The sequence below is a fragment of the Panthera tigris genome, chromosome D3 (genome assembly GCF_018350195.1).
Source record: "Panthera tigris isolate Pti1 chromosome D3, P.tigris_Pti1_mat1.1, whole genome shotgun sequence".
NCBI lineage: Eukaryota > Metazoa > Chordata > Mammalia > Carnivora > Felidae > Panthera > Panthera tigris.
In genome coordinates this window covers 12559124-12585606 of record NC_056671.1, presented here as the reverse complement: position 1 = coordinate 12585606, position 26483 = coordinate 12559124, and the positions used below count along the sequence as shown (strand labels likewise).

Below are 26483 nucleotides of genomic sequence, written 5' to 3'. Positions count from 1 at the left end.
CTGGTGTTCCGGGGACGGTAAATATTGAGCAAGAGAGTCTTTGATGGGCCTCAAAGTACATGATAATTACTGGTAAGCTCTCGTAAAGAAACAAACCTCTCTGTCTCCCTCTCTGTTTCTGTGTGTGTGTGTGTGTGTGTGAGTGTGTGCGTGCGTGTGCATGTATCTCCAAACCGATTTAATTGTGGGGGAGGGGGGAGCTATCGTGCACACAAGTCTATAAAGAGTTCTTTAAAGAGTCTATAAAGAACTTCCTTAACTAGGAGTTCGCTGCCCTGAATTTTATTAATGAAGAAGGGCTCACTCTACCATTACTTGTATGTGGCTGTTTACATGAAAATTAATTGAAATGAACAATTCACTTTCTCAGTGCCACTAGCCTCATATCCGGTGTGTGGGAAACGGGTATCCCACGGGGGGTATCTGCACAGGGATACGGAGCTTTTCCCTGATCACAGAAAGGGCCGTGGGGCAGTGCCGCTTTAGGTCAACGTTTCAGGAAACAGTGGCCGCCCTGCACGCGCATCTCAACCATCTGGAAAGGGGGTGCTTGGTGAAAAGAAGGTTTCCGGGCTCCACGCCAGGAAAAGCACACCAGAAATTATTGGGGGGATTGGCTGGGAATCTGTATTAAAAAAAATACATTCCCTGGTTTTTGGATGCACATTTAAGTTTGAGAAGCACAAAGAAAGACAGAGAAGGATAAAGACATTGGGGGTAGCGAGAGGTAGGCTGAGAGTGTTTGATGGGACCCAGTGCCCGCGACAGAATAATCAGGGATGACATATTCAATCGGGCTACAAGGTCGCAAGGCTCCACTGTCACAGAAGCCTTCAAGGGCACGCTCATTATGAAAAGTTCACTTAAAGGAAGGGCTTAGGGGAGATAGTGTCGTGCAATTGGAAAGGGGGGACCTAATCAACGGCTTATGGCTTTTTTCTCAACTGTCTCCGTGCTACCTGTCGCCGCTGCTCAGGCTTTTCCTTCTCTGTATCTAAAAGTGAAAAGAAAAATGTTCATGCCCAATCCCCGAGAGTTGCACGCTAAGTCTGTATTTTCAGTTCCTTTGTGTCGCTTTCCATTTTTTTCCAAATTACAGCGTGAATGAGGCACCGACTCATAAGGTCTTCTGTATCAATGGTCCCTTAGGTATTCCCCATGGGATTTGGTCCTAAGGAGAAACCGTCGGTCCAGTGGAGTTATATTTATCTGCCCGTCATTTCATTGCCCCTGCTCTTCTCCTTTCTTCCTCATCTCACACCATGGCCCTCCAGGTGGTGGTTCCCGCCTCTCAGCTGCTGGGACTTACCCAGTTCTTTGCTGCCTCAGGCCTTTGCACATTCTGTTCCCTCAGCCTGGAACAGTCTTCTCCCGCCCACAGGACAAGTGGCTTCTCATGGCTACCCCTGCAGGCGTCTCCTTAGATAACTTGTGTTCAGGGAAGTTTTCTCCCAACAGCTCATCTAGGTGGGATGTCCCCTACCTCCCTCAGTTTCTGTTTATATCCTATATAACATTCTCTGGGAATCAGAAAAAAAAAGCGAATTTTCAGAGAGACAGAGATGGGGCGCCCGAGGGGCTCAGTCAGTTGAGCGTCCGACTTCGGCTCAGGTCACGATCTCGCGGTTTGTGAGTTTGAGCCCTGCGTCGGGCTCTGTGCTGACCGCCCGGAGCCTGGAACCTGCTTCGGATTCTATGTCTCCCTCTCTCTCTCTGCCCCTTCCCCGCTCGTGCTCTGTCTTTCTGTCTCTCTCAAAAACAAATAAACATTAAGCAATCGCGTGCATAAAGACAGAGACAGAAAGATAGAACCTCCCCCCTCTCCCCTCTCAGTTTTTTGAAGGGTACCTCTCCTCTGCAACTCAGACCTTTTATGGCTCACAGGAAAATGAAATCTAAGTCCTGCGGCTGATGTCTGAACCGGCATCGGCTGGAGCTTTGCTTTCCAACGTGGTAACTGCTCATCCGGGAGGCCGTTCAGATCAAAAGTCTGTGTGCTCTAAGTATAAATGACGTCCATGCTGGGTTTTAAAGGTTTAGGGAGAAGAGGATGTAAACTATCTCATTAACCGCTGTTACATTGATTACAGGTTGAAAATGATCGTATTGAGGGCGTGCAGAGTTACGTAAAAATATCAAAATTAAGGTCGCCTGGGTTTTTTTTGGCGTGTGTTTGTTTTAAAATAATTTTTAAAGGTTTATTTATGTATTTTGAGAGAGACAGAGAGAGAGCGGGAGCTGGGGAGGGGCAGAGAGAGAGGGAATCCCAAGCAGGATCTGAGCAGAGCGCGATGTGGGGCTCGAACTCACGAAACTGTGCCGAAATCAAGATTCGGACGCTTAACCGACTGAGCCCCCCTCTTTCTTTGCTTTTTAATGTGGCTACTAGAAAATTTAAAATTATGAGCGTGATTTGTGTTGTTTCTCTCCTGGGCAGCGGGGACCTAGACCCTCGCACTGTCCGGGCCCCATGACTGCAGCTGGACATTTTTGCAGAAAACGTTGAAAAAGACACAGCAAGTGTCCCCTTCCTTCCGTCCAAAGGGAGACCCCGGTTCACCACCCTGCCCCATCCCCACACCTTCCTTGGTCGGAGGAGCCCCATCTGTGGCTCATGCTGATTTGCACATTAAATGGCAATGGGTACCAAGGTCCTCTGAGGCCACCCTTCTGCCACCCAGCAGCCCGGGGCCCGGGGCCAGGGCCATGGGCTCTGACGATTCAGGGCTTGGGCGGCCTTTCTCGGAAGCACTGAGCTGCCTCTTGGAATAGCCACTCGCCAGGTGATTCTTTGTGGCTCTGAGTTCATAAGAGCTTCTTTAGAAAGCAGAAAACGTTTCCAGTGACTTTGGAGAGATGAGTGTGTTTACCGGAACAAATATTTTGCTCTTCGTCAGCCGTTGATTATATCTGACTGCACTCTTCTGTCTGAGTCGAGTCGGGGGAAAACGCGTTCATTTAAAGCTTGAAAACACTCCTCTTTCGTTCTGCCTTCGTCTCCCTCCTCAAAGGCTGCGTCTTCCACTTGTGCACATGTTCCTTCCTGGGTTGATCTTGCAGAACAGTCTCGCTTCCCTTTGGCCTGTGTTCTACTCTGGTTGCTGGAAATCAGTTTATCTTGCTAATGATAAAGGGTGGACAAGGGCATCAAGAAATACTTCCATGTAACCTTAAGTCATTAAAATTTTTTTTTTGTAATGTTTACTTATTTTTGAGAGGGAGAGAGAGAGAGAGAGAATGAGCGGGGGAGGGACGGAGAGAGACACACAGCATCCGAAGCAGGCTCCAGGCTCTGAGTTATCAGCACAGAGCACGATGTGGGGCTCGAACTCACAAAGCGCGAGATATGACCCGAGCTGAAGTCGGACGCTCAGCCAACTGGGCCACCCGGGCGCCGCTGACCTTAAGTCATTTGACGGGTGTGGAATGTTTTCGAGACGGGCTGTGGAAATGAGCTCTGTATGTGGTCACCTTGGAATGAGCGCTGCTATAGGGTGGATTCTGTGTGAAGAGCTTTGCCATTATTATCTCATTTAACGAGCTCCCAGCTTTATCAAGCGGACACCGTCCCCATTTGACAGATGAAGAAACTGAGGCTCAGGGCAATGACGTGTCTCACCCGAGGTCTTGCAGCTAGCTGGTGATGGAGCGCCGATTTGGGTTTAGGTCTCTGGACTCTAATGTCTATGCGTTTAAGTTCGTGTCTTCCTCGTGTGTTCGTACCAGGATGACGAATGGGGAAACTAAAGCACCCAGCGATTAAGGAGCAGCCGCTGTTTGTAATCTTTCAGGTAAGCCCAACTTAAGCTGGATTTCACACGAAAGGGAATGTAATAGTAATTGAAAGCTTGGCAGTAGGGATGGCTTCAGGCAAGTGTTGATCTAGGAGCTCAGTGTTTCAAAGAATCTGACTCTGCTGTTTTAATTCCCTCAGTCACTCAGCAAACACTTGTCAGCACTGACTGCGAACCCAGCACTGCGCCGGATCCTGGATATGGAGAAGGTCTGGTCTCAGCCTGGAAGGTCTCAGTTCCTAGAGACTCCTAGTTAAAACACAAAATGCCAATAGACTTTGGTGTCTGTTCTCCCTCTCTCCCTCCATGTGGTTGTCTGGGGTCTACGCAGCAAAATTCTATAACTGCTTTTTAATCATTAAATTTTTGTTTATTGGACGATAACATACATACAGAAGGAATGCACATATCCTAAAGTGGAATTCAGTGAATTTTCACAAAATGAATCAATACTTGGAAACAATACCCAGATCAGAGAAACAGAACATCCCAGACCCTTCCCCAGTCTTGACCACCCCCAACAAGAATGGTGTATCCTGTTCTCAACACCACAGATTACTTTTGCCTGTTTTCTACTGTGCGTGAATAGACTCACATCATACGTACTGTGCTGGGTAAGAGCGTCTTATGTTCAACGTTACGTTTGCAAGGTTTCTGCATTAATTTTAATGGCTACATAATACTCCATTTTATGAATACCCCATAATTCACTTAACGGATCTCATACGATCGTAAATGATTAGGTTGTTGTTAACTTTTGCTTACTTGGTTTCTTTTTGTTGTATTTATTGGGAACTGATGCATTTGCACAAAGCAAAGAGAACGTATTGATCAGACTGTATTGCCTGGGAGCCTTGGAAACAACAGAGAGCCAACTCTGGCTTGTTCCAGACGGCAGTGGGCTTATCGGGGATGCTCAGAGGGCTGAAGAGAGGGCTGGGGACCCAGGCCAGGAGAGGGCAGTGGGGTAGTCCTACCAGGTAGATCTGGCAACACACGGGGACAATCCACCAAAGGGAAATCAGATTGGGCAGACGGTCAAAAGCCAATGTCCCTTCCGGTACACCTTTTAGCCCTGCAGGAACCTGGGGTCGAAAGAGGTGTTTTGGGGGAAGAAAGTTCTTCCTGGCGATCCGAAACACCGTACGGACCGGTTTACTGATTTCGAAGACTCGCCCCGGGTTGTTGGGCTGTGGTTCGTCCCAGGGTTGAGATCCCGGGTGGGCGGGGGTTCTCAAACTTTTCTGCTCAAGGAACTCCACGTGCATCAGAGAAGTGTGGCAACAATCTCAGACAGACCTGGAGCTGCTCTTTTCTATTTGTCATCAAAACCGTGTATTTTTAAAATATGTGTGAACTTTGCATTCTACTCCATGTATATCCATGTTTGTCAAAAGCTTCTTCAAGCAGGGGGCGCCTGGGTGGCTCAGTCGGTTAAGCATCCGACTTCGGCTCAGGTCATGATCTCGCGGTTTGTGAGTTTGAGCCCCACGTCGGGCTCTGTGCCAACACCTCGGAGCCTGGATCCTGCTTCAGATTCTGTGTCTCCCTCTCTCTCTGCCCCTCCCCGCTCACGCTCTGTCTCTCTCTCTCTCTCTGTCAAAAATAAGTAAACGTTAAAAAGAAAATTAAAAAAAAAACTTCTTCAAGCAGGAAGAAGTAACAGGTCAGGGTCGTGGTCATGGTCACTTCTAGTTCAAATACCGTGGTGGTAAACAGCGGATATTCATATTTTCCTCTGTGCCTCATTCATTCACCAGCAGTTTGGCTTTTCGACCATCACGTGGATCCTTTGCTGAGACGGAAGGGTTCAGGAGGAAAAGTCCCGAAAACAAAGACCATCATTCATACCTCCTTTAAGATTTATAGAGTAATTCTTGACAACATCATCTTTACGTGAATCAGATTAAACACAGGCGTGACTAATATCCGTGTTTGTATGACATCAGAATAATTACGTATTCTAAATTCCCGAACAAGTTGATACTATCGGACCCTGTTACTCAGAGTGTGATATGTGGGCCAGAAACACGAGCATCCCCTAGAGCCAGTTAGAGCTTCGGAGTCCCGGCATTTTAACACACCCCCTGGTTGATTCGTGTGCATATTAACATCTGCGTAGCACGGCTCCATCACTCCTTCCTTCATTCCTTCATCACATAGGCAATCAGCATCTGCCGTGCACCAGGTACCGGGTTTATTGAAGCGAACAGAAAAGAGAAAGTGCCTGACCTCGTGGCTGTCCAGCCAAGTAGCGAAGGTGGACATCGAGTAAGTATGGACATCGCTTTGAATAAGTAAGCTGGGATCCACGGAACATGTGTGTCTGGGAGGCTGGGGGAGGTCAAGGCAGGCTCCCTGGAGCAGATGAAGTTTCACTGCACGCCAGGAGGATGGGTAAGAGGTAGCGGGGCCAGGAGAGGGTTGCCAGGAGCCAGAAAAAGATTGCGAGCAGCGGGGCGCCCAGGTGGCTCAGTCGGTTAAGCGTCCGGCTTCGGCTCAGGTCATGATCTCACAGTTCGTGAGTTCGAGTCCCATGTCGGGCTCTTTGCTGACAGTGCAGAGCCCGCTTCGGATCCTCTGTCTCCCTCTCTCCCTGCCCCTCTCACTCTCTCTCTCTCTCAAAAGTAAAAATAAACATGAAAAAGGAAAAGATTGCTAGCGCTCTGGGCAGAGGAAACGGTATGTGTCAAGGCCTCGGGAAGGGAAGTCTCGTTTATTAATGCAAAACGACTTGATTCATTCATTCATTCATTCATGCATGCATCCATCCATTCATTCAGCAAACATAGGTAAGATGCCTGTCACCTTTATAGCCCATGCTCCACTTAACGCTCAGAGGTACGGATGATGGCTACAGAAAGGTTGATGATAACGAACACTCCTATAGCCAGATGTTCTTCTAAGCTCTTTATATGTATTCCCTCATTTAACCGTCATCATGAACAGTCCCAGGAGACAAATTCCACCACACTCTCCATCTGACAGGGAAGGAAACAGAGGCAGGGGAAAATAGGTTACCTTACCGAAGATGATGCCTAGAGTCAAAGCCACGAAGCCCAGCCCTGGAGTCCCTGTCTTCATCATTATGTTCTGAATAAGACGGGGGCTGTTCCCTGGAACACCCTGCCCGCTGGCCCTCCGGGCCCACTTGTCCCTACAAAATGTCCAGGGTCTTCCGACCAAAGTCAACATCCTGTTCTGATCGTGGCACATCGCATCGTTCTCTGTCTTGAGTGATTTGCTGGGGACTCACCTGGGGGCCAAGCCCACCCTCAACCACTCACAACGATGCTTTCCCACGTAAGCTCCTCCTTCCTGGAGAGCCCGCGTCTCCCTCTACCTCTGGTCCCCGTGATGAGACCCCTGGTGACTTTATGCTTGTCCTCGCCGCCCTGGTTTTCCTCTCTGGGTCCTCTCTTCCTTGCTGTCTTGCCTGGTGCTCAGTACATCCTTTCAGCTACCACCCCGGCTTGTAAAGTTCCCGCTGATGGACACGCGCCTGTGTATACCCGCACGCGCTCACGTGTACTCACAGACACATGTGCCCCCTCCATTCACTCACAGCCTCCTACCACTTACTCACGTACATACGCTACTAACACATGCACAGCACACACATCCGTCTCTGCATCGTGCGTTCACTTATGCGCCCCTTACTCACGTACACGCTCCAACACATACAGGCACCCACACGCCCTGTGTGCCTTCTCTGACACACTCACACACACACACATCTGTCCGCACGTGCACACACCAGCAGATTCTCTATCACAGGCATGCGTTGGGGCCTCGCTGGCTGCCCTTCGTAAAGAACTTTGCAGTGATGTCAGAGAGGAAAAGTTCAAACGAAAATCAGATCCAGTAATTATAGGATTTTCTACGTGCACGTTTTTTTTTTTTTTCCAAGGCTGGACTTGAGAATGAAAGAGGCCCAGGACATGAGAGGCTTTCTTGGGGGTTGGGAAGTAAGTGAATAAAACCACATTTAAGGGAGTGAGAAAAACTCCCGAAACAGTTCTTGGGAACTGCTTGGAGAAGAGGAGGACTGGGGACATAACTTTGTTGTCAACCATTAGGTTTGACATTTGCGTCTTTGAGTGGTGACGTTTTGTGGGTTTTTCAAGCACAAAGCTAAGGCCTTTCCTTTTCAAGTCCCCGTTTCTACCTAGAACAAGACTCTGAATGTCACCCAAATCAGTTCCCTTTGGTAAACAGTCTAATATGTGCTGAGCATTGGCTAAGCCACTAGGGGTACACAGATAACCACGGGATGTCCAGAACGGTAGGAGAAAGATGTAAGTATCAGACAGATGAATTAGTTGCAAGGGGCAGGAAACTGACACATGCAAGGGTGTCTGGCTTCAGATGCTGTTGGATCCAGGGGCTCAGACAGACATTTATCACATAATCACACTAAAGGGGTGACATGATCAGATGTGATCACTCACACTGCAGGGTGGGGAATCGACTGGAACAGAAATGGAAGCCATTGCAACGGTCCGGGCAGAAAAGCATGGTGGCTTGAACTGAGCAGATGTGAGGCTGGGAAGAAGCAGATGGATGTGGGAAACGTAGATGAGGAAAATCGCAAACACTTGGTAGTGGAGGATGGGGGCGGTGGCGGTAAGAAAGAGGGAAGTACCAAGAGTAATGCTTCGGTTTCTGACTTTCCATCTGGATGGCTGGCTGAGATAGCTTATTTCTCTTACCTTAGCCAAAAGAGATGGGTATAAAAATTTGGACTTACAAATAGTCTTTTTTTTCCCTGCATTGTTGCAATATAACTGACAAAATTGTAATATATTTAAAGTATACAATGCAATGGTGTGATGCATGGATGCATTGTGAAAGGATCCCCACTGTTGAGTTAACAAACACATTCATCAGCTCATATATTTACTTCCTTTTCTTTTTTTTTTTCTTTGTGGTGGGAACATGTAAGTTCTACTCTTAGCAGATTTCAGTTCTATGACACAGCGTTATCAGCTATAGTGATCATGTCATATGCTAGATTCTCAGACCCAATTCATCTCATAGCTAAAAGTTTGTACATTTTACCAGTGTCTCCCTATTTCCCTGACTCCAAGTCCCTGTAGCCACCATTCTACTCAATATGAATTCAACTTTTTTTAATTTTGAAAAAAAATTTTTAGATTCTGCATATAAGTGAGATCATGCAATAATTTTCTTTGTGTGACTTATTCCACTTAGAAGAATACTTTCCAGGTTCATACATGTAATTGCAAATAGCAGAATTTTCTTCTTCATTTTTTTGCTTTAAAAAAATGTGTCAATGTTTATTTTTGAGAGAGAGAGAGACAGAGACAGAGACAGAACGTGAGCCGGGGAGGGGCAGAGAGAGAGGGAGACACAGAATCTGAAACAGGTTCCAGGCTCTGAGCCATCAGCACAGAGCCCAACGCAGGGCTCAATCTCATGAACTGCGAGATCCTGACCTGAGCCGAAGTCGGACACTTAACCGACTGAGCCACCCAGGTGCCCCATGGATTTTCTTCTTTTTTAAGGCTGAACAATATTCTGTTTTATGTGTACCCCATATTTTCTTTATCCATTCATCCCTTGACATGCTGCTGAGGTTGCTTCCATGTCTTAGCCATCGCGAATAATGCTGTAATGCACACAGGCAGTCAGACACCTCTTTGGGATAGGGATTTCATTTCCTTCCACGATATACCCAGAAGTGGGGTTGCTGGATCATAGGGTAGTTCTATTTGCAATGTTTTGAGGAACCTCCGTACTGTTTTCCCCAGTGGCTGTGCCAGTTTGCATTCCCACCAACCGTGCGCGAGGGTTCTCTTCTCTCCGCATCCTCGCCAGCACGTATTACCTTCTGTCTCTTGATAACAGCCGTCCTAACAGATGTGAGATGATATCTCACTGTGGTTTTGATATTGCCGATATTGCATTTTCCCAGTGATGAGCGGCGTGGAGCACCTTTTTCATATACCTGTGGGTCATTTGTTGGTCTTCTTCGGGGGGAAAAAAAAATGTCTATTCTGGTCCATTTCATAATTGGGATTTATTTATTTATTTATTTATTCACTTATTCACTTAGTTTTGCTACTAAGTTGTAGGAGTTTCTCATCTACGTTGGATATTCTCTCATCAGATAGGTCGTTTGCAAATATTTTCTCTCATTCTGTAAGTTGTCTTTTCATCTTGTTGGTCATTTCTTGGTGTCCATTGAACCAGATAATGTATAATCTCTGCACAAGGGTGGGGCGGGGGAAGTTTTGCTTTATTTATTTATTTATTTTTTTCAGGAAACCCCCGCAGGGATGGTGAAAGTCAAGGATGAGGAGAACGCAGCTAAGAGAGGGGTATTTGTCGTAGTAGCAAAGGTAGCAGTGGGAAGCCTTGCGGAACCGTTAGGGTCTACAGCCAGGCTACCTACCATCATTCAAGTCTCAGTAGGGTCTTTGACTAGGTAGTTGACTTTGGGCAAGTGATCCACATCCTGCACAGTTTCCTCATCTTTAAAGTGGGATGAAGTTGCCAATCTCAAAGAGTAGTCTTTTAAAAAAAAATTTTTTTTAACGTTTATTTATTTTTGGGACAGAGAGAGACAGAGCATGAATGGGGGAGGGGCAGAGAGAGAGGGAGACACAGAATCGGAAGCAGGTTCCGGGCTCTGAGCCATCAGCCCAGAGCCCGACGCGGGGCTCGAACTCGCGGACCTCGAGCTCGTGACCTGAGCTGAAGTCGGACGCTTAACCGACTGAGCCACCCAGGCGCCCCTCAAAGAGTAGTCTTGACGCTTAAAGGAGCTGATCTGTGCAAACTGTCTAAACTCCTATGCGCATACAGTAAGCGCTCAATAAAGGTGAGTTGTGGTCATGGTCATGCGCACCTTCCTCCCTGGTGGCGAGGGGTGGTGATCACGGAGGTCAGGTTTTCTGGACCCTGATTTGGAATAAGCGTTGGGAATAGCCATGGTCAAATGACTGACTTTGGCCACAGAATGTAAGTAGGAAGGATTCGTCACTTCTGCGTGGAAGTTTTAAAGCCAGGATGCGATTTACCACATCTTTCTTTCTCTCACCAGGTTCTGGATGTTGGCTGCTTTGTCAATCGGGTACCAGAGTGAGGTCATGAGGGGCAAAGCCCTCAGCTGACCTGTGATAAAGATATACTGTGAATAAGAAACAGAGCTTTGCTGTTTTAAGGCCCTGAAACTGGCGTTTTGTTACTGTGGCAAAATCCATCCTGTCTTGGCTAATACGGTGATGGGCACTGGAAGCTGAGCCACAGGAGCCTTTGTTCTTCAAATAAATGTCTCCGAGGTTCACACCTCCATCGTATTTTACAACGATCCTATCATACAGATCCAAATAAAGAGGGGGGGGGGAACCTTCCTTAGCTTTCGGGGAGAGATTCTACTTAGCTTTGCAATACTCTGAAGTGGATTCTTACTGAAAAAAAGAAAAAAAAAAACCAGGCTTGACGGAAAGTATACGGCTTTTATGTAGAATGAAAACAGAAGTGGGTATCACGGCACACGTGAAAAGGAAATCTATGAAAACCACAGAGGGTTTTAAGAGGTTAAAGGTAAAAGCAAATGGGCTTATTATGTATCAGTTAAATAAACACGGGCTTCTTGCGCCAGTATGGGAGAACGTCTGGTCATCATCCAACTTTTCGGAGATGTATTTAAAAATATGACATTAGGTGCATGTAGCGACTTTGGTTCTAAACCTCTGTTCTAAACAGAACATGCCGGGGCAGTGACTTACGTAGAGACGGGACCGAGAAGCAGAGTTCTAGATGTCTCTGAAAATTGCAAGAAAGTCCACGATCCCGGGAGGGCTTGTGGATCTTGAAAAGCTAGGGGTTTCACCCTAATCATGACCTGAGAGGTCTCTTCCCTCCCCTTCAATTCCAGAAATGTATTTGATGCTCCAGACATATAGACCACAGACCCTGGACGTGATGAGTCCTCTATCCTGACGGTAGGTATTTTGGGGTGTGTGATTAACATAGGAATTAACTTCTCGGTTCTTGCGTTTTGGTGGTTGCTGCCATCTGGTAATGGGGTGGGACGGAAACACAGTCCACCAGGCGCTCCTGGAGGCTTGGCCGTGTTTTGCATCAGCCACGTCAGCAGGAATACGATTTGCTGGAGCCCAGGTGTGCGGAGCCATGGCCTAAGTGACAATCATGGTAAAGAGCACCGCTTTGGCAAGGGACAGACCTCAGTCTGTAGCTCGATTAACAAAGGTTTGTGTCCGCAGCTAGACTCTTGGAGCTAGAGACCACACAGTGTTTGAGGGAAGGCAGATCTGAGTTCAAGTCCTGTTTTCGCCACTCCCCAGCGAAATGAACTTAACCCCACCGAGTGTCCGCTTCCTTCGACGCGAAACGACGAGGGTGATGAAACCGACCTCCTGAGGTTTGCTGTAACCCCTTCGCTCGGTTTCTGATCAATCATAAGGGGAAACTGTCGTGTGTTTTTACGTTCTGTGGAAAACACAGCGAGATGCAGAGAGCTCCGGGAACACGAGTCCCAACTTCAGACCCGGGTCCGGCCGCTGATTCGCTTCGAGAAGTCACTTCAGTCTTATCTCGGCGATCTGTAAAAGCGCACTTGGCTTTCTTGGCTTTGGTCTGTCCCCGCTTTGGTTTGTGGCATAAATGCGATCACCTAGGTGACAGCTCAAATATTTATCAATCCGTGTAGCATGGAGATGGACCAGTCGGAACAGATGTCGGGCAGATGCGGGCTGGACCAAATAGGATGGCCACTCTGAAGATCCACCCCTGGGGGAGGCATGCTGTGAAACAGGAAGCACGGCCCAGATGCAAAGAATCCATCCGTACTGCAGTTCATCCACGGGGAAAGCGAAGACGGAAATGGTTTCCACGAATAATCGCCGTCTCGTTATAGCGCAGGCACCTCGAAACAGACTGGGTCAATCAGGACTCTCAGCGGAAAGCCACAGAATCCCAACGCAGGAGGATAAAGTGAAAAGGAACTCGTAGGCGTTAGGTACTGGGGAAAAAAAAAATCCGTTGGTAGATTGGAATTTGATTTGGTACCAAATCCGTTGGTAGATTTGGATTTGAACCCAAAGACTCAGATGATAGAGTTGAGGCTGAGTTTCATACTGTTTACCCTTCACTCCTGCTTCCTTGGACGTGGGCTCCGTCCTCAGGAAGGTTTTCCCTCCATATGAAGCTGACAATGTGGCTCCAACAGCAGCAGGCGTATATACTGTGCACCCCGCTTGCATTACACCAGAAAGGGAGCCCCTCTTTTCCCAGTAGACCCAACAAAAGGCTTAGCATCACTTCTGTGACTTGCTGTCTATTGTCACTTGCCGATGCCCGAACCAATCACGGTCTACTGGGCTGCGCTGCGAAAACCAGGCTCTCTAACTGCAGGGACTGGGGGAGAGGTGCGTTCCCGCTGAAGGGGCAAGCGGATGCCAGCCGAGCTGGCGCAGCAGCTGTCCGTCGCCCTGGCGTAATGAAAAGGAGCTAGGCAACTGCGAGATCGTACTGTCCTTATTCGGTCCCGGTCCCTCCCCGATCGCCGTGAATACACGGCCGTCAGATTAAAACAAAGGGGGCTGTGTCTGAATCCGCTCGTCTGAGACTCCGGCCGGTCTGCAGGTCCCTGCTTCCACTCATGAATACGTGAGAACGTGGATTTGTCATCCCACTTCCTTTGTGCCCACGGACGACAGCCCGGAGAAGATGCTGCGGGGCGGGGTGCTGGTGGGGTGTGATGGTTGATGTCATATGGGTTTGACATGCTGTGTAAGCCTGCGTTCGCCAAGTTTTGGAATCATGAAGGCAAAGGCAAAACCACAACGTGATCGTGCAGACATTGCTTGCCTTCCTCTTATTTTTCCTCAAAGCTGTGGTACTTCGAGGGAAATTTAATCCTTATGTTGCTGTTTAATTTGTAGTATACTTAGGTCATCAAAATGGAGCCTATAAAGAGCTATCTGGTGTCCAGGGAGAATTATGAGCTTGTATATAAGCATCTTAAAATGTGCGTGTGTGCGTGTGTGTGTGTGTGTGTGTGTGTGTGTGTGTGAATGTGTGTGGATGTATGTTAGCACTTGAGATTTACCCCTTCAAAGCTCTGTGCTCCGTTAGGCTTGAACTCATCAGAAAGGGAAGTTCAAGCCTCAAAGTTAGATAGAAAGATGTACAGAGACGCTTCTTTTCTTTTTCAGAACCACACGTGGAAGGGTATGACGCAAGCTTCCTCGGACCAGACAATCAAAGGTTGGGAGTCGCCTTTCAATGACAACTTTCGGGTTGAGTTTTCTGGATTCATCGTCTGCCTTTTCTCACCTCCCACTCTTTCTTCTCTCCAGCCTGGCTTACCTCCCCGCCTCTCCACCCACACCCATCTCCGTGTGGTCCTTGAACACCTCCCTGATACTAAGGGACCACCTCCCTGATACTAAGGACCATGGGTGTGCTAATCATACCGGGCCTTCCAATGGATAATTTCTTTTTTCTCATGTTAGCATTTGACACAAACACGCTCCCCCCCTGCTACAACTTCTCACTTGGTCTGAATCATTTCATGACTTCCCACCAGTCTCCCAGTTTTTACCCTACCTCTCCCGCTATGGCTTCTCCATCCCCCTCACACTGCCGCCCGCCTCAACCCAGCCATTAGGTATCGGAGGTCGTCCGGGCTCAGTCCCTGTGTTTTCTCCTGAGGTGACTTCATCCACTCCCGTGGTTTCGGTGCCTTCTCTATACCAGTGGTTCTCAAATTTATATCTGTCTCCCAGGCAGCTGCTTCGAGCTCCAGGGACTATAACCAGATGCCTCTACGCGTCTCCACATGGGTGTCTCAAAGGCACCAAAACCATAGCAAGAGTCTGTTTGTTCCCTGGTGTCCTTGCGTCAGGGAACGACACATTCTGGAATCGCGTTCTTTTGTCTGTCTCCGCTGCCCTCTTAGTCCCAGTTACCACCATGTGCCTCCTGCGGCGGCCTCCCATTTGACTCCATGTGTGCTGTGCCCCATTCTCGTTCTTGCTCCGCTCCATAGACACAGCTGCCTTTTGAAAGCGGTGGTGACATCTTGACACGGCACCGCTCAAGTAGAAGCCGCCGATGGTTTTCCGTGGTGCTTAGGACAAAAATGGAGGCCCTTCGCAGTGTTTACCCTGCTGGGTCTTGTCCGTGACCACTGTTCCAAGGAGCCTACAAGGACCTACAAGGAGAAGAGTTTCTTCTCCTTGAAGGTGCCCTTCTCCTCCCACCACACGTATTTGGCACACGCTGTTCCGTCTGTCCGGAACTTTCTCCCCCTCCTGTCCCATGTACTCCTGTTCATCCTTCTGACCTTAGTGTAAGGCTCGCCACTCTGGGGAGATGTCCCTTGACCCTATGTCCTACGTCAGATGACTTTGTTTTCTACATCCACAAAACTGTGCCTCTTTCCCTTTGAACGTTTATCTTGGCTGACAGTTATATTTTAATATAGGCATATAAGATATATCATCTCACACAGGACAATATGTTGATAGCCAATGCATAAAATTATATCTTGATGTACGATTACACACGTCACACACATTTTCATGGGTTACGTGTGCACGTTCCTATTTCCCATGAGGTCTCGAGAACAGAAACCACGTGTGTCTGAATCACCACTACACCCTCAGTGTAGCACGTTTTTGGACCCAGAGTAGGTATTTTGGGTTAGTTGGGGTTTATCAGTCTGGTGGCTTCGAAAATGCACCACTCAGATCTCCTGCTACTGGTGTATTATTGACTGAAGGCCCCAGCTGCCTTGCCTCTGAATCCAACACCACGTTTGCGTGGGGACTATGCTTCCCCTGGACCGTCCCAGCCAGTAACCCCCCTTTCAAGGGAAAGTGATGCAGGTCTATTCCTGCGACTCCTGTAACAGGCACCTTTGACGTGAAGACTTCTCATTGGCCTGGCCCAAACATTTTGGAACGGAGCTGCAGCTTGAGACTTTTCCTACCTTATTCTGCTTTTTTGGGGGGGGTGGGGTGGGGAGAGGTTCTCTCTTTCCATGGATGTTGGACCTCCATCATGGTCTGAAGACGCTCCCTGCTTTTTTTTGCTCCCTCTTCTTCATTGTTCACAGACCTTTCTCTGGGGGAATCTCTCACAGGTCTACTCCTGTCTTAGCGTCTGTGGTTTTGGAGGAGCCGGATGAACGCAGCTGGAACCAAGAGTGATGCGAGAAAGCAGAGGGCATGAAGGGGATTGGGGCTCGGCCCCCTCACAGTCCAGTGGACAAAGAGGACTCCCTCCCAAGCGGGATGAGGGGTCACCGACAGCCGCTGATGCAAGGTGGAAGCCCAGGTGCTGGAGATTTCACATGCGGTGACCAAGGAAAACATACGAGTGGAGGAGACCTCACTTTAAGGGCAATAATTTGGAGACTTGAAAGATACGGAAGGGCAATGCTTTCAAGGACAGTGGGGTCGGCTGGTTGTTGCTAAGCTTTATTGATGCTCTGAAGAGGAATAATGAGAATCTGATGGCCACTAAGAAGCAGTTGAAGGTTAAGTGTGAGGGTCAAGGAGCCCCTTTGGTACCTTACAAGGAGGGCTGTATTTCCTGCAGTCTTTGAGAGAACACAGCTGGAGATCAGACTGAGAGTCTGATACAGTCACAGAGCCCCAGAAAGGTTTACGTGCTCAGCCGTGGCCAATTTTTTCCGATAATGCCATGGTTGGGAAGGTCTAGGATTCTGACGTATCATCTAGGGACATCTAGAAGGATGCCCCTGAAGACTTTGGCTCTCTAGACTTTGAACCCCCACGGCTTGAAGAGTCGGCCGGCCCCTTTCTAGGAAGTGCCTGAAAGTTCTGCAGGCTGCAAGATGCTGTAGACATCTCACACTTGCATCGATGAACCACCTCTCGTTCCCCCAACTTCTTCAACATGGCGGTGAAGCTGGAACCCTCATTGCATCTGTTCAGCTTCTATGGACTCAGAGCCCTGGGGCGATAGGTGCTCCGACCTGACCCCAGAAGCGTGACCCACTTTCCTCCTCTCTTGGATGTCAGGCCAGTAATGAGGGTTAAATCCCAGCATAACCCCGGGGAAGGTAACGGAGGAAAAGCCCGCGCTTGGTCATGGGTGAGTAGGTGGGAAAACAAAGAACCAGAAAGATTAGGTGGTGTATCAAAAGCCATCATAAGGTGTCTTAGAGTTGACTTTTACTTAAGTGTGATATAAATCTCAAGGGTTTCTTTTACCTGGTTAGTTGAACTGCTGAAAGGTGACTCCGTGTAAAATACGAGCCGTCCTGAACATCGTTGTCATCGTTAGCAAATCACCGTTGGCTCTAGCGTGATAACTTACTCATTGAAAGAGCAGTCTGTATCAAGCACTGGGATACCCATTGGAACTCACTTCATGCTTACAACAGCCCCGTGAGTTGTATGTGAATACTGTCTCCAGTTTCAGAAGTGGAAACCGAGGCAAAGCATTTGCCCCAACTCGCCGTGTTGACAGGCAGCAAAGCAAGGATGAACACGAAGTCAGCCTCTGGGGTGAGAATTCCTACCCTCGGTGTTACTTCTATGAGCAGGCTAAAATTCTAACAATCCCACGGTATTTTCGATACTCCGTTTTTAAGTTAAACTTAGCAGGAGAAAACTTACTCCCTCTCCACGAATACAGAACTATCCAAATACCTGGCAAACACTTGGGAGTGTAACCATAATAGCCTCCCAAGCCATCCGGTTTGGCTACCAACACTCCCATTGTTTCGCTGGAGAAACTGAGTCTCAGGCCCCTTGAGGAGCTGGGTGTTCCTGGGGCCATCACTCAGGCCTAAGGCGTCTCTGTCAGGGTTTTATTGAGCAGAGCTGCCTGCCGCCATATGCATTTAAGTAATGAACAAGGATCAATACCTGTCTCTGTTCTTCTTGTCCACATTCCCTTGATGACGGCCCAGGAACAGGAGGCTAGATTCACCACGAAACTTCAGCCTGCAGTGCAAGCTCATTATAGCCTTGCTGGAGCTAAATTTTCCTCGTCGAGAACCACGAGAGGCATTGAGAGGCACGAGAGGAGAGGTCAGAGGGAATTCACCGGGATCTAAATCTTGAATGCCGGTGAGCTAATGCGGCTACGTTTCCATAAACAGACACCCATCCATCAACAGATGTTTATTCAATAGTCAACAGAAACCCAGCTATGAGGCGGGATAGCCCAGTAGTTTAAAGTGTTCTCCGAATCCAGGCAGATCTGAGGTCAAATTCCATGTCTGCCGTTTACTAGCTGTGGGTATCTGTGCGGGTCTTTGTTTCCCCCACCATCCCTGTCTCCCTTTCCTTCGTTCTTTGCAAGTTTATTTAGGTATCGCACAGGAAGAGTAAGCTGCTGGCAGTGCATTAATATTCAGTGATTACTGATATAGATGTGTAATATACATATCACACACACACATATATTAGTAACATTTTTATCACGTGTGTGTGTGTGTGTGTGTGTGTAACCCCCACCCAGATCAGGAGATAGCACCCCATAATGTTCCCACGTGCTGCTTCCCAATCCAAATTCCCACCAAGAGGCAATCAGTACTCTGACTTCTGTCTTCCATCAATTAGTTTTGTCTGTCCTCGAAATTCACGTACATGGGGTCAAACAGAGTAGACGCTTGTGTGTGGCTTATTTCACGCAAGGTAATATTGGTGGTTTCATCTGTGTAGTTGTGTGCAGCAATAGTTTTGTTTCGTGTTTCGACACGGTTTTCCACTGCATGAATATAACGCCATGCGTCCATCCATTCTTCTTTTGATAGGAGTTTGTACCATTCCGGGCGTTTGGCCATTGTAAATAAAGACGTTACGAACATTCTGGTGCATATTTTCTTGTGACGCGAGCTGTCCCTTCTCTCGGGAACACAACGAGGCCTGGAGTTGATGGGTCGTTTTGCTTCTGTGTTTGCCTTTCTGTGCAGTGTCTTTATTTGATCTGCTTGGATTACATGAGATAGGTAGTCTAACACATATTACCCACTCCATAATCGTAGGAATTAGTCTAATTGTGCATTGTTTTAAGTTTTATTTATTGGAGAGAGACAGAGACAGCACGAGTGGGGAAGGGGAAGACAGAGAGGGAGAGAGAATCCCAAGCAGGCTCTGTGCTACCAGCACAGAGCCCGAGGTGGGTCTCGAACCCACGAAACTGCGAGATCGTGACCTGAGCCGAAACCAAGAGTCGGATGCTTGACCGACTGAGCCACCCGGGTGCCCCTCTAATTATGTGTTTCAATGCTGCAAGCTGAGACAATGCCGTTGTGACCTGACCTCTTCTCATCAACAGAGCCGCCCCTTCCTTCCGGCACCCAGGGTGGCCGTGAAGTTGAGTTGAGCCGTCAGGCGTCTGTGCAGGATCTGCGTGTGGCCAGCAAAGCACTCACTTCCCACCTGCCCAAGTCAACAGCAGGATCCTCCCACCCATACTTACCAAGGGAGCTCTCTTCTCCGCCATTCGCTTTATTTCGTCAGACCACAGAGAAAGGCCGGGCTTCGCTACCTCCTGCCAGCCAGCCGGGGCACACGCCGTGCTCCCCAACACTGAGATCTCATCTGTATCTGTGCTTTCGTTTCTGAAATCACTGCCCGAAAACAATATCTAGATTAGCCAGGTGAGATTCCAAAAGATTCAGGAAACAAACTCCAAAGGAATCTGGAGCGTCTCCTTGCTCTCAAAAGTGGGGCCAGGCTAAGAACAGACTCTCAAAAGAGTCCCCGGGTCCCTCCCTCCACTCCGGGCTGTGGCCATGCCCTTGAATCTACATAAGCAGAAACTCGGGCAGACCTAAACGGATTGTGGTTGGCGTTAGAAGACAGCCCCAGAGATGCAATAAATCAAGGACGACTGTAAAGGTGCTTTGTGTTCTAGGATGTTGAAACATCTCTCTGCCTAATGGAACCTTCCCCAAGGCGCTATTAACTGTAGGCATAGGTTAACATGAAGAACCACTCTCTGCCCTGTCCCCTTTCTCTTCTGCAAATAATGGGATGATGTTTCACCTCCCAAAAATAGCCCGTTGGGCTTGGAACACTTTCCCTTCCCCTCCTAGGGCTCCATGGGATTATTGGATTATGAAGCAAAGGCTTTTTCAGGCTTGCTGGCATGGCTTCCTGGTACCAGAGGGCAGAAAGCCCACATTAGCTGAAGCGCATGGACTCTTTCAGGCACCAAAGTTCCGGGCACTGTGCTAGGTGCTTTCACGGTCTTAATTAATTCTTACGGTGACCTTTTTTTTTTTTTTTTTTTTTAAATAAAATAAAGGCTCCCTCCCCCCTTTGCATTTTGAGATAAAGAAACAAGCAGGTCGCAAGCCTAGACCGTGCGGCTGGAAGGTGGCAGATCCGGGGTGAGAATTCTACCCTCCATGGCCTTGATCGGGAACACGTGTCATTTGCAAATGGCGGCCGCCACCGCTGAAGGTTAAAGTTGAGACTCCTGAGATTTGCCACTGACGTCTACTTACTTTTCTCAGAGGGAATGTACTCAGTTTTATTTTGAGCGTTTTATTCTTCCCCTTCCATCGAAGCCAATGCCCAACAAACTCGAACCTTAGTGATCTTGACCAAACTAACCTCTAACTAGCGTTCCGCAGAATGAAATGGTGCTCCCCTGGCCTGCTGTATGGGCTCCCTCCCAGATGCAGAATTTACCTTTTCTCCCGATTTCGCACTTGCCCCAAAGGTGATGGTGGACATCTATTACTTTTATTGACTCTCCTGCCTTCTGGACTGCCATTCTCTGCTCCGTGTCATTCTGGTGGGACTGGAACTCAGAGGTCCCCTTCTCCCCTTCCTTACTCAGCCTGGCTATCAAGGGCATCTCCGGCCCCTTGGTGTTAGTGGGTTGGTTCAGGGCGAACACGTGAGCCCTTTGTGGCAATGAGGGTGGATGCTGGGATGCAGTGGGTCTCCCTTCCTTAGAAATTGGAAGCTTCTCTACAAATAATCTAAGCCTGATGTTGTTGACAGCCATCTTTGGTTTTACGTCGATGAGGCCCAGAAGAAACGTGGAGTCAACAGAGAGGACAGAAGATAGGAGGGATGAGAGACAGACGGACAGAGAGAGAGAAAGACAGACAGGAATCTAAGGGCACATTCCAATGGCATTTCAGAGCGGGCTATGCCTAAAGCTTCTCTCTTGGTTACTCGGGGCACCACAGAGATGTGTCGCTCAAGTATCTCCCCTGTGAGTATCACGGTTGGAAGCCTTCGACATCTACAACTTAGGATCTGCCTGTGTTTACTCAGAAGCCACACCGTGCCCGGGGTGCTCCAGCCGAGGACCGAGCATGGTGTGGGCCCAAAGCAGGGCCGTTTCTCTTCACTCTGGGGCTTTCCACTGGCCTCACTGAGGCTTGATTGGAGCTGCAGTGCGGTCTGAGACTTTTCTGCTCAATCCTGTTTCCTTCCCTCTCTCCTCTCCCGGGTACCAGCCCAGCATATCACACAGTCTGAAGGCTCTCCTGGTCTACTCCTGCCCCTCTTCCTTTATCTTTCACCGGTATCTCCCTGGGACGTCTCCTGACTGTGTTAATTCTGCCCTGGCTTCTGCTCCCCGTAGGAACCGGGCAAACCCATCACGCAGGGCAGTCCATTTTTGCTTCAGGTCATTTGAATTAGCTCTCTGTCATTTGCAACCCAAAGACTCCTATTACAGAAGTGGGATCTAGTAGGTAAGGCTGCTGGGAAAGCCATAGGTCCTGGAGAGCTATTGATCACGGTCACTGTCACTCTCAAGATCGTCTACCGAGACTTACAGGACAAGAGGTTGAGAGTAGCTGCCCTTGGGGGGGGGGAGGGGGTTCCATTTCCATAGGAAAGCCTTGAAGGTGGACAAGACCAGAGGGTAGTGAGATGGTGGGCGGGGCTCCGTACAGAGTTCAGTATTCGCTGGGCCTGTCTATACGGTTGATGTTGAAATCCAAGGCTCCTGCTCTGTGTCTATCCTGGACTTGAAATCCTAGAGTTTTGGCCATTGGCACTTGGATGTCCCTCAGGCCCTGGGAGCTCTCCTAAAGGGGCAGTCTATTAGAGTCCCCCCAGCCCTCTCTTTTTCTCTTACTGTGACTTTCCTTAGCTTAAGGAATGCCCCACGGCCAATTCAGTAGTTTAGGGCAAAAATCTGGGAATCATTCTCGATTCCTTCCTCTCCTCCCTTCCTATGCCATCAACTGCAATTTCCCCTTTATGAAAAGACTCATTACTTTCTTTCCCGCCCCCCAAGTGAGGCACAAAGTGAGTCAGCCTGTGCCTGCCCCGTGGAAGTTACTCCCAAACACTAAACGTTCATTTCCCTTCCCACTACCCCCCCCCCCAAATCTGGCATCATATAGACTTTCATAAGTCAATAATCAGCTTTTAAAAAATCACTAAAAGGTTGTTTATTTTAATGACATTCAGAAGGTGGCTTATTCTCTTATTTTCTTTCAGGAAGAGACCCCCTCCTACCCAGACAAAAAAAGAACAACGCTTGGAGAAAGATCAACTCCACGTGCCCAAGCAACGCTTCATCAACTTTGGAATGTCACAAACGATGTGATTCTACAAGGCACCGGGAGACTGGCAGAAGGTTGCCAACTGTACCTTTTGCCAAATTAAGTAATATTTTAAACATCCCCGTCTGCAATAGCTGTTAGCTGGTAAATGCGTCCCTCGATCAAGACTGTGGCTCAAGAGTTTCGGTCCTGGGGTGCGTGGGTGGTGCAGTCAGTTGACTGGTCATGGGATTGAGCATGGTCAGCATGGAGCCTGCTGGAGACTCTCTCTCTCTCTCTCTCTGTGCGCCCCTCTCCCCTGCGTGTGCTCTTTCCCTCTCTAAAATAAAATAAAATAAAATAAATTAAAAACAAAAAAGTTTCAGTCTCGAGTTGAAGCTGCTTTTAAAGAAGCGTAAGCCCAGACTTTCAGCCTCCTTCCTTCCCCCACTGCATCCCAGCTCGGTGCCACACAGATCGCTTAACGTCTCGTCCCCTCCGTCCTTCCCATTTTCTGTCCTTCTTCCCGGCGGCAGCGTTTCCCTCCCTTTCTCTGATTCAGCATCAGAAAGGCCCCCTCCCACTCTCTCCTCCAACTGCCCAGCAAATGGAGGCCTGTTCTCCAGAGGCCAAGGGGTGGTGGACAGCAGGCACCTGAATTGCCTGCAACCTTTTAGCTGGCAGGAGAAGGAGAGAAAAGGCGGGCAGCCATCAATCACTCAGGTTCTATTGCAAAAGAGGGAATCTTTTCAAAACGGTAAGTATGGAAAGAACAGAATCTTAGAATCCAGGGCAGTCCTTGATTTTGAATACCTTTTCCTATGTGAACAGCTAGTGACCTTTTCATTCCTTTTCGGTTAGTCGTTGACTAGTGAAGATTTAGGGGTCCTCTAGTTATCTTCCCTAGGCAATTTCTGCCTCCCTTTCCAGGTACACTCAACCCCCAGGGAGCAAAACCCTTTCAACGCCACTGAATGGTCTTTTTTGGGAGAGGCAGAGAGGAAAGCGGATCAAACTCGGTCCGTCCACCTTCTTGGTCTATACCCACCTGTGTGGGAACTCCGGGCTGAGCCTTGGTTACACGAAGATCAGCACCATGCTAGATGGGGACCATTTAGGAAAACGAGAACCCAGTTCTCTGCAAGGGTTTCCTTTTTGACCCAAAGACAGAAAGATAAATCTACAAGAAATATGACAAGAAGCAGGTCCTGAATCACGTGAATCTGTTTGGGCTTGTCAGCTCACCTGGGTTACACTGTGAGCTCCGTCTCCCTCTGCCACACCAAACAGGTCCTTCTTCTTGGCAGGTGACCTCTCTAATGAGGTGAATGTCCTCTGTGTGGCTGACCGCGCTGTAATTCACAGTGTTTTTCTTTCTTTCTTTCTTTCTTTCTTTCTTTCTTTCTTTCTTTCTCTCTTTTTTTCTTTCTTTCCTTCTTTCTCTCTTTCTATTTCTCTTTCTTTCTTCTTTTTTTTTTTTCATTTTAAACTATCCAAATGTCTTATTTCTCTGGAACTAACTTCCTCCCTGCTGACTCTGAGATGGTCAGCCGCCACCTTGCATCTAATAAGTGTTCAGGGTGAATGTGTAGGGAGTAAGTCTCTGTAGTGGTCTGGGGTTTAATAACGTGATGATATACTTACTGAGATCCTCACGGTGGCGGCCCCTATAAATGCATGATTGCAATTCACGCTCACGACCAACCTGAAGGTAAGCAACGTTCTCCATATTTGATGGATGAGGAAACCGAAGATCGGAGAGGTTTAGGTGCTTTCCCCAGGGGCATTCCGCTGGTAAGTGGGAGAGTGAGGTCCAAACCCATGACCGCCTGACTCTAAGACCCATGTCCTTCCCGCAGTGACTGTCCTGCTGGGCGACATCTGTTACTTCTTCTTACCTTTAACTTACGTCTGGTTTGACTATGACTCTGGCCCAGGTGACGTAAAGGAAGTTTTGCGTTGGAAGGAAAACTTCCTACTTCAGGGCGTTATGTGTGGGGTCGGCCTTTGCGTTTCATCGGCGTGACGTTTGCCGATACATCCAATGGCCCTTCTTCTCCCCTCAACTCTTTCTTGTCTCCAAAATTGAGGCTTTGTTCAGAGAAGGCCTTCTGGGGGTGCTGGTGGTGATGGTGGAGGCAGTTCTTTGGGCAGGTCAATACACCCCCAGACAGTTGGCTTGACCAACGTTACCACGTTGATGAGAGTCTGGGAGAGAGACACATCGTCACCAAATTTCCACAAGAGACAGAAGCCAGGCTCTAATAGGGTAGCTCATGGTGCATGCCTATTCTTTATTATCACATGCTGCTATTTTGACCTTCTCAGCCTTCATACCCAGAAGCTCAAGAGACTCAAAGTCGTTCGGAGGACACGGAAAGAGAGTTAAGTCAGACCTCCGGTGAGCTGGGTACTCTCATCCCAAGAGGGAGGCGCATTTGAAAGGATACCGTTTTCTAACCAGACAGATTTGGGAGTAAACAGATTTTGAACCGGTGCCTTATCTTATCCGAGCCTCAGTTTCCTCGTTTTTGAAATAATGCTGCGCGTTCCAAACTATTGCAAGGATCCGACAGGGTAATGGATGCGGACCGTTTAGCACAGTTCGGGGGGCACAAAAATAGACCCTCTGCATTTGGTATCTGATAGGGAAAATGTCATTAAATTCAGCTTCATGGCAGTTTCCCCAAAGATCCCCGTTTTCAGGCTGTGCCGCCTTAGGCACAGAGGAGATCAGTGACTCATAACAGGAGGTACCATTTATTGGACACATATAGCTGCCAAGCCCTGTGCCATAACGTTACCTTATTTAATCCTAACAAGAACCCCATGGGGTTGTACCCATATTCTCCCCACTTGACAGATGAGAAAACCGAGGCACACAGGGTTTGCCCGGGTGGCGAGGGGAAGGTTCAGGATTTGTATCGGAGGCACTAACTTCAGAATCCCGATGTTTCAGTGGGGACCGGGCTGGTGAGAAGGCTGTAGAGAGCACTGGTGGTGCGGGGGTGGCTCTGGTGGGGAGCCTTCCATGCTTCCAGAGGCTGCCCTTGACCATGTGTGTGTGAGGGGGTTCTGGGCCAACCCCGCTGCCCGAGCAAGGATATTTATAGAGGGGACGTCTCTTCCACACCCAGGAGGGTGTGCTCCTTACACCCTTTGGGATCCAAGAACCCAGTTTCAAATGTATCAGCAACTTCAAAGAGAAAAACAAAAACAAAAACAGTTCATGCTCAGTCTCTTGGAAAAAAAAAAAAAGAAGAAGAAGAAAGGCAAAAAGAAACCTCTCCCATCCATCTGTAACCAAATATATTTCGTGCTTGGTTTCCTTGGGCAGCCTTCTCTTAACAGCTTCTAATTCATAGAGACAAAAAACATGAAACAATTTAAGGCATTGGCACACTCAGCTCGGGGAGGCATTCTCTTCCCAGGGGAACGTTTTTGGCAGGGGCCTTCTGAGGTTGGCCTAGCTGGAAGCCGGGAGGCTCACGGGACAAGGGAGGAAGCTTTTTTTTTTTTTTTTTTTTTTTTTTTGCTTATGCTGTTCCCTGCTTGCCGAGCTGAGAGGTATTTGAGGGAAGGAAGGGGGCTGGTCTGATGATTACCCAGCGGGTACTTACAGCCAGTTGTGGAGGAAGGCTGTACGGGGGCCCCCGTTGTGCACCATGCCAGCCGAGAAGAGCCCTCACCCAGGGGTGGATTTATGGCTGCCCGTGCAGCGGGATGTATGTTTTGGCTTGTGCGCCGGCGAGGGCACAGAATTTTCCTCTTTCTTTGCCTCTCTCTCTCTTTAATCTCGACTTCAGAAGGGCAGGAGTTGGTTGCTAATTCATTTGGACTTAGAAATCTGGGCTTTTTCACGGGAGAGAGGCAGGGGCCATGAGAACGTTGTGTCATGTTTATTTACTGTGTTCAGTTAATATTTACGGAATGAAATAAATGCGCCCGTAAACGAGTGTTAGTATAATAGAAGCCAATATTTACCGAACACGTCCGGTATGCCATAGCCCCAAATGCTTTCCTGGTATTATGCAATGGATTCCTGTTATTACCCACATTTGACAGGGAGGGAAACTGAGGCACAGAGAGGCGGCTGATTTATGCGAGGTCACGCCACTGGAGTGACAGAGCACCGGGCCCGGCTGCCCCGAGGGAAGCGGAGACACGGACCCAACCCCACCGAGCCC

General features: G+C 48.5%; 1 long non-coding RNA gene across 1 annotated transcript; it reads left to right on the top strand.

Annotated features, from left to right (window-relative positions):
* The first annotated feature begins 10524 nt into the window (after positions 1–10524).
* Positions 10525–22567, top strand: LOC122232692. The gene is made up of 3 exons (XR_006210086.1): positions 10525–11767; positions 14003–14054; positions 22253–22567. It is a non-coding gene; the product is annotated as an uncharacterized LOC122232692 (long non-coding RNA).
* The last annotated feature ends 3916 nt before the right edge of the window (positions 22568–26483 follow it).